Below are 9067 nucleotides of genomic sequence, written 5' to 3' on the forward strand. Positions count from 1 at the left end.
CGTTGTCACTTTAACACTCACACGGGTTCGTCACTATCAGACTGAGCAGGACAGAGGGTGGAGGAACTGCTGCCCACAGATAGCAGCCCTTTAGGGCCAGCTGATCAATAGATGATTCAAGCAGACAAAGGCAGCTGAAAGCCTAAAGCGAGATGACAGGCCTCATCTGATCTGCCTGCTCCTGATGACAATCAGACGACAGCTGGAGCGTCAATGGGGCTCTGACTGAAAGACCTGAAATGCTGAAGGCACAGTGTTACCCACATACTGTATGTTACCATGAATGAGGTTTTAGATCAGGCAGAGGTGGGAATAACAATTTCCTTAGAGGAAATAGAGAAGCATTTGTTTATTTACAGGATGCATGAGTGAGGATTTGTCAGTTAATTGGTTTTTATATTCTATTGTCAAGGTTGTGTTTGACCCCAGGTGGCGAAAAAAAAATCAGTTAAAGCAGGTTTAAAGTTCCCTTCAGACATGTTTTAAACTATGTAAAGATGCTCTGCTTAATATTGATATTGTGTTTAATGTGTTTTTCCCGCTGGAATCACGGCTACACTTACTTCCTCACAGAGAAATTTTGGATCAGGCCTTGTTTCCCGCCCACCACCGCTGCCTGCGCCAGGTTGACAACCGGGTAGTGGCTGGGCTAATGCTGATTCTTGCTCTCTGTGCTGACGAGGTCTCAGGTTTAATCTGCCCACCCTCTGCCTGAGACTGTCATCGGTTCACTGCTGCTCCGAGGTGGAAATACTCGCTCGTGATGTCTTGTATTATATAAAAACATCATATGGATGTTAATGAGGTTTGAAACTTGATTTTCATCTGAGGGGGGGCTTTTTTTTTTTTTTTTAAAGTATTGATAAAAGGCCACGGCCTGAAATAAATCCACCTCATGAATTGGGCCTTTTCCAACATCACATCACAGAGCTGAAAGAGGACAGGTATAGATGATAAAATGAATGATGGCTGAATTCCATTTAGCTGCCTCAGTTTCAGGGTCCTGACGCCGTGCACGCTCGGTCACACTGTCATGACCTAATGGGACATTTGAATAGAACAAAGTCATCATTAACGTTATTGTTTACACCTCTCCTTCTCCGATACGACAAGTGAAAATGTCTGCAGTGAAGAGGACATGTTTTGGTCCCTCAACACTTCTTCCCATCGCCATTCAAGTTGATGCAAGTGGTGCTGGAAGTCCTGCTCTGCCCATGTTAAACAAAATACACAGTCAAGAGGATAACGTGTATTTAGATCAAACGGTTTGGACCTAATCAGACTGTCATGAACTCAAAGTCTGAGAGGCAAGTGTACAAACTGTTTGTCTCGTATATCACTATAACACTGCATTGATATTATTTATCACATCCTTGAAAAATGAATAGGACAGGGTTTCTGCTGTTTTCCACCAGGGGCATCCTTGTGTTTTTTTTTTTAACAAGGCCAATTAGAGGCACGAGCCCAAGCACGTGCAGGGAGAGGCGCGTCTTGCACAGTTCACTGCACCAACCATTTGGTGCATATGGAGCAAATGACGGTCTAACCGAGACCCACTGATCATTAGCGCACAGAGCCCATTCTCCACCTGCCTGTGCGCGTCCCATGTAAAATGTGACCTTCTAATATTCAGACTCACCTGTGGCCGAATCAAAAAATAAATCACCTTCAGGCCACTAAACCCCCCTCCTCTTTCTCACAGGAATGGTGTCTGCTAGAAGAGGGACGGGAGTGGAGGAGGAGGGGGCGGTGTCTCCATCAGAGAAGGATGGTGTGTAGTAAGTGAAGGGGGCGGAGGAGGGGAGGAGAGCGCAGCTCTGCTACTACGTCAGTGCACATCACAGGAGCACACAGGACCTTTTTGCTTCAAGTACTCGGGGTGACTCCCTGCACAGCAAAAAAAGAAAAAGAAAAGCGAATTCCGTTCACCCTGAAACGCGCTGACCTTCCCTCCAAAAGGTAAGCAGATGAATCATGTTCTTTCAATGTGCAATTCAGTCTTAACCTCCCTTTTAATGCATTGATTTCCGCTGCCGTGTCCGTTTCCAACCGTGCATGCAGGAGCAGGGGTGACATTTGGGAAGATTTCCGCGTGTTTATGATACAACTCAATATTTATTTAGGACTAAAAACCAGTTTACAGGCCTTTGCTGCGCAACGCAATGACCCCTAAACCTGTAACCGAAGGGAAGGGAATTGATTATTAATTAGAAATATTACAATCAGACAGGATTTTAAGATTTGCGGTTTGTGGTGCGAATTGCGCCCCTCTCTTGTTCTTGCTGGGAGGTCTTGAGCGTTAATAGAGATCAACATCATCCACCTCAGCGCTGTGGAGGAGGCGCAGAGGGGAAGGCAGGAGGTTACGAGGGTTATGTCTTAATGTCTTTTTAACACTTCATACGAACAGTTTCCCATCATCGATCCAGCTCTGTCTATTTGGCGATGGTTTTTGGCACCGATGTCCTTGTCTCTCTCCGTCATCTCCCCTTTTCTCCTCTTCAGTACGCGGAAATAAATCTGTAGTTCTGCCTTAACCGCACTTTTTCTTTATATTATAAAGAAAAGTTTTCCTGTTTATATGCGGTTACATTTGATTCGCACATCAGGGCTCAAACGCGCAGTTTGTAGCCGGGGTGTCCTGTCCTGTGTCGTGCGCCGCAATGACCTTGTAGAAACCCAGCGGGGAGAATGTGACGGAGAAAGAGTGATGAGCAATTTCCCCCTGCTTTCCTCTGTGGTGTCGCTTTGCGGTGGTTTATGTGAGTGGTGCTGAAACGACTTTGCCCTGAGAGGGATGTTGTTTGAAACGCTGTGTGTGTGTGTGTGTGTGTGTGTGTGTGTGTGTGTGTGTGTGACCTTTTTGGATGTTTTAAACTCTGGGTCTAAAGAGGAATAAAGACTTAGCTGTTGGTATTATGGGATTTATGGTCAGTTCTGTGCGTTTACAACTTTACATGTCTGATGTGTGGCAGCCATCACTGCAGCTCAGCTTCCCACCCCACATGATAGGTGGCAGTGAGGGGAGCAGCTACTGTGGCAAAGCTGCAGGACACTGTGCAGCCCTCTTTTTTTAAATATGACTTATAGTTTGTGATTGTACAACTCAACATCTGACTCAGACTTCAGCCTCTTCATTAGTCTCTGTCAGGCTGTAATAAGAGCTTTGGTCACACATTTACTTCGACATACAGTATAACAGCTCCTCTTAAAAGTCCACAGTCATCATCCCATTGATGACTTTTATTTTCTTCTTGCTTTGAATTAGTGTTTGTGACTGGATCTCTAAGAGACTTTGGATGCATTTGACACCCAATGATCACCAGTAGAGTTCATGCAGGGCCGGTCATGTTTCCATCCGTCAAAGCATCTTCTACACCTGTGTGAAGTTCTGCTGAGCCTGAAGGAGAAAAACCAACCAGCCACTGGATTCAAACTAAAGACTTTCCCAACAATTTATTAGAGATTTCAGTTTGAATCCTGGTTGAGTTGGATGTAATCATGGTGTGTATGTGTTCAGTATCTGACAAAGATTGCTACACGCTGCAAACCCAGATCCAACCTCCAGAAAGCCCCTTTTAGAGGTGCAGCGATTGGTTCATTAATTGAATAGTTGATTGACAGAACTTAAATCGACAGTTATTTTGATAATCAATTAGTTGCTGAAATAATTTTTCAGACAAAATGCCAAATATTTGCAGGCTCCGCCTTCTCACGTGTGATGATCAGATGCGTTTCTTTCACATATGTGACAGAAAACTGAACATCTTCACGGTTTGGCTGAATGAGACAAATGTTGCTTCTCCTTGGCTGTGAGAAATTTTTTTCAATTTTTTGACATTTTACAGACAAAATGATTAATTGAAAAAATAATCAAATGAATTGATAATGAAAATGATCCCCAGTTGCTGCCCTAATCCCTGATGTGTGTCCATGTTTTTCTACAGTCTGACTCTGGAACAGGATTAACAACGTGTTGATTTATTTATTAAGATCTTTCATAATTGAGCCGTCACTCAACACCACACAGCACAACAAAAGCAGTGTGACTCGATGTCTTTGTTGCAGACGAGGCTGACATCCCCATTTAAAGGACTGCTCACACAGCTTCACACGCAGGAGCTCCACTTGAAACCAGGAGGAGCCGAGGGAGCTGCTCTGTTTGGTGTTGTCATTTTCTGCCTGCTACCCCTGCTGATTGGGCCGTGCTCCGGTCTGTCCGCAGAGAGTAGCCCTGTCACAAGTTACAACTCGCCTCTCGCTGCAGCTGGGAGAAATGCTGCTGGATATATTAGCATAAGAGCTTAAAAAAAACAATAGTGCAGCGCAGTAGAGCACAGCTTACCATCTTGACTACCTTATCAAGGTGTTGTCAAGATCAGCAATTAGCACAGTCGTTTCAGCATTTATACCTGTGCTTCAAGCAACACTGGTTCATTAGCAGCGTATCGTTTTTCTAGACAGATCTCCTTTTTTGGCTTGTGATGCTGCTCCTGCTGAAATCTTCCTCTCTGCTAAAGATTTTGTGAGCCCAAGCGATAATTGATGGCCTTTTCCCTCCTCTCCAGATGGGGTGGGGTGGAGGATGCGAAACAGCGATTAGTGTCAAGCACATAACTCTCCATTAGCAAGTGACAGTGCATTTTTTTTTCTCACAAAATAAGAGGCGTCCGGCTACCTCGTCTGCTTTTGTAAACTAATGCGTTAATTGTGTTTATAGTGGAGACATCTGTATCTTAAAAGCTACTGCACTTATGGAACAAATCATCAGGGATAATAAAGAGTTATTTTACACGTCTCAGACTTTCCTAATACTTTGAATTTTATACAAAGGAACTTATTTCTTGAAAGTTTTCTGGACCATGTAATTTGTTACTAATTACTGGGCAAATGGAAAGTGTTCAGCTAGAACCTCTGATTAATTCGATGTTTAATCTTCCTGTATAGTTGTGAATTATGGGAAAATATTCAGTTCTACAAATAAGGAGATTGTCATTTTTACATTTCTATTCGAGTGTGGATGAATCAAACAGGACACAATGTGATAATCAGTGGGTTTTACAAGTCTGACCTTCAGGTGTATTTTCAGACTTTGGACAGAGCTGTTTCCCCTGCCAGTCTTTATGCTAGGCTGCTTTATGCTGTCACAAAGACATGAGAGTAGTACTGATCTTCTCATCCAACTTTAAGCAAAAAAATGGAATAAGGGTTTTTCCTAAAATGTCAAACCACTCCTTTTGTACTGTCTCCGAAAATTGTCTCTATCTTCCAAGCAATTAGAACCCTCTATTAAGCAATTACAGGACCTGTAAAATAAAACACCCCCTCTTCTCTCCTGCACCACTTTAAAGAATAGGGTTCAGTAGATTGAAGTTAACACAGTAAACACACACACACACCGCAGCTCCAGCAGAAACACAAACAGCTTTGATGCACAGGGACGCCAGAGCAAAGCTTGTAGTGGCAACAATCTAATTCACACAACCATAAAAAAAATGAGAAAAAACATTACAGCCGTTGTTCACTGAGAGAAATGCTGCAGCGGAGCATCTGCAAAGTGCTCTGGTAATGATGTCTCCATAGCTTCACATCCTCTCTCCATGATTCATCCATTAAAACATCTCAACAGCATGAAGGTACAGACCTTCATGGCTCCCATATGATGATGTTGGTGATCCTCTAACTTTTCCCAGAGCCACCATAAGGTTCACATTTGTGGTGTCCAGTGAGATACCTTGATAACTATGGGATGGATTGCCATGGAGTTTGGTACAGACACATTTGTCTCAGGATGAATTGGTTTCCCTATAGCAGCATCATTGGGTCAAAATTTGAATTTGCACAAGCAAAACTAATGATATCCACCCTATCAGCCTCAGCTGTACTTTGTGTTTGGTGCTAATTAGCAAATGGTAGCATGCTAATATGCATAATAAGATGGTGAACATGATAAACATTGTACCTGCGAAACATCAAAGCACTGCAGTGCCTAAGAACAGCTTCTCACTCTTCGTCTCAAAACAGATAACACTGTCTAATTATGTTTCTTCTATAGCTGACTTCATTACCTGATGTGATTGTGTTGGCAAGTCTTAATTTGTCACATTTTCATGATGAGTTTAGTTTGCTTCATATTTGTAATTTGTCGGTTCTCAGCAGGTCGGTCATTTTCTAACAAACACCTTCAGGTAGAGAGAAAGACATTTTCACCGCAGCTCGCAATACAATTAACTAGTACAGGCATTACACCAGTGGAGAATGCTAATGAACCAAGCATTAGGAAATGAGACTGAGCTGCTGTGAAACCCCACAGGTCACACACACACAGCTGTAATGCTATGTTTTAATCTACAGTGCTGCAGGTTTTGATCTGCCCTCAGTCTGACTCCTCTTCAGTCCATTTTGCAGTGAGCGAAGCCAAAATGGATGCAGAGAGCTGACGTCACTCTGTTTGACATGGTGTTGCTAGCCGCCTTGGTGCCACCAGGGTGACAGTGCACACTGAGAGCCCGAGCGGGGGAACAATGACGTGACTCATGTTAGCCTGCAGTTTCTCCCAAAGGAGACTTGTGCATGCACAGCCCAGTGTCGGGCTGGAGATATGACCCAGTAAGCCTAACAACCAATCATCATACCCCCTCTCAGGCTGCTGATATGTCCTTAGCATGAATGGGCCTGAAGCCATGCAGGAACACGGTGCAGCTGAACTGAACTGTCACTCCCTGTGTGACTGTGTGCAGATGTCACGCTGTGGTTGGTGCAGATGAGCGGGAGCTGGACCGAGACTCTCTGTGAGAGGTTTTTATCGCACTGATACATCACCGCTGAGGGACGAGGCGACTCTGCCACCTCTGTCCTTGTGGCCGGAAAACAAGACATGAATAATTGATGGATCCTTCGCGCACGCCAAAGCAGGACTTTGAGAGAGAGAGAGTTACCACAAGAGGCTTTGGCTGGGGCCGGATGATGAGTCAAAGCCAGTATATACTGTATGTGTGTGTCTGTCCTTCAAAAGAATAATGCATTTCCCATGTCACCCGGCCTAGAGGACGTTTCAATGACTTCACCAGTGGAGGGGACATTTCTAAACCATTACATTATATTATTTTGATGAGTGTGATTAGGGGTTAATGTTGATTTAACATCTGACCCCTCAGACCTGCAGGGTGCACGGCCAATAATCATTCTACCAAAGAAAGCTCATTTTTCAAAATGAGTATGTTTTTATAAAAAAAAGGCTCTGAAGAGGAGATTATGCTAATTTATATAAAGTATATAATTAAATATTTTGAGGTATTGAATCTTTTAATTTAGTCAAATGGAGCCCTAATTATGGCTTGGCAAAAATACTGTTCATGTAATTACTGCACAGCATTTCCCTCCACATTTCACTTTATTATTCTGACACTTTTAATGCGGGAGTGTGACTTCTACCGAGACATTATTCTGGAGGTTCCTCTTGATGGAGTTTGACACGGTGGTGCTGTGAGCTAAACGCTAATGTGAGTATGAAGTTGAGGTATGCCTAGTCTTATTCTCCACATGCACCATTGTCTCTGAGTATCCTGACAATAAAAATTTAAATGCTCATACAAATATTTTAATTTGGATTCATATTTGACATTTGACTCGAAAATTCAAACTCAAATTAGAAAATTTGACTGGATGAAGGTGCTATAGTGAAAGTCAGAGTATCACCATCACCAAGTTATTATAATTCATCCTGAGGGGAACATGGAGGTCTGAACCAAATGTCATGGCAATCCAACACTTCTTGAGACACAAAACTTCATGATGGTGCAAAAGTGAAAGCCGGTAGGATTCATCCTCTGGGGACCAATGATACCTGCACAAACCTCTCAGCAAAACATCCAGTAGTTGTGTCACGGCTAAAAAGCTTCAGACGCCAGGTATTTACTGTAAAACATAGATGTAAAGGCTTCTATGAACTTCATATACAGTAAGTGGAATATCTATAGTTTATCACAAAGACTCTGCCAGCAGTTTATACAGTTTGTTTCCTACTGCTCTGTCTGTACATAATGTTTCATATAAAGACAATCAGCTGCCTCGTCTCCCCTTTTTCACTTTGGCGAGCTGATGGGAAACGAACATACGGCTGGATGTAATCTCCTCCTGTGGTCTGAGCCCATCATGGCAGCGGACGGTGTGCTTTTGCACTGAGCGTGGGTGTTTGTTGACCGAGTCTTGTGGGGGGACATCTTCAAACAGAGCAGGCGCGTGGGCCGTGCCTGACCCGACCCAGGATGCCGTGCTCCCGTTACACTCATGAGAGCGGAAGAGACTCTCCAACTGAGCTATCAGTGGCGTGAGCGTGAACACACACAGCCGGGCTCTTATTGACTTCTGTGTGCTCGGGAGTGTTTTATGTGCGTCTCTGTGGGTTGTGAGGAGTAACAGTTAAAAACGCCCCCAGGTAACCTGTGAAGCTGACGTCACTGCTGTTAACTGATGTGAGCTCACCGTTGTTAAAGTCTAACTCCAGTAGTTTTACTGTTGTTGACTTCAGAAAGGACTTCATCTCTCACCATAATGATGTTGCTAAGAAACTGTCTGAAGAGTTTTATTCTAAAACGACATGTCAACAGTGATTTTTAGAGAAGTCACTTACTCAATCCATTAAAAACATGGATTTTGAATGTAATCTGTAACATGAAGTCCAGCCTGTATTTCTGAAAGATACTAAATCATTTGATAGATACTGAGTGATATATAAATCTTAAGCCGGTTATGTGTGTTTTTTTTGTTTTGTAAATATGGATATGGATATGTAGTGTTTCAGGAATGATCTCATCATATTTCATTCACCTTCCCCGTCTTCTCTACACATCGTCTTTTTTTCTTTCTATATGTCATCATGTCGTCTTGATCAGGATTGTGCTTGAGCCTCTGGGACAATCAATCAGAGGAGAAAATTCACTGCGTGCGTCATCGGCGAGGAATCAAAGATGTCAAGAGAAATGACTTCAGCGCTGCATGGCATTACCAGCCATCCACCACTGACCTGATCCTTCCCACCTCACTCCCTCTCTCTCTCTCTCTCTCT

At 43.3% G+C, this 9067-nt stretch overlaps 1 protein-coding gene across 1 annotated transcript in view; it reads left to right on the forward strand.

Moving 5' to 3' along the window:
* The first annotated feature begins 1778 nt into the window (after nucleotides 1–1778).
* The window catches only part of sv2a (synaptic vesicle glycoprotein 2A), a 45172-nt gene continuing 37883 nt past the window's right edge, over nucleotides 1779–9067 (forward strand). The window contains exon 1 of the mRNA XM_023407160.2: nucleotides 1779–1959. The gene's annotated coding sequence lies outside the window, so the exon portion shown is untranslated. The remainder of the gene's footprint in view (nucleotides 1960–9067) is intronic.

The sequence above is a fragment of the Seriola lalandi genome, unplaced genomic scaffold, assembly GCF_002814215.2.
Source record: "Seriola lalandi dorsalis isolate HSWRI2012SDOR001 ecotype SW California unplaced genomic scaffold, Sedor1 jcf7180002054330, whole genome shotgun sequence".
In the NCBI taxonomy this organism is placed as follows: domain Eukaryota; kingdom Metazoa; phylum Chordata; class Actinopteri; order Carangiformes; family Carangidae; genus Seriola; species Seriola lalandi.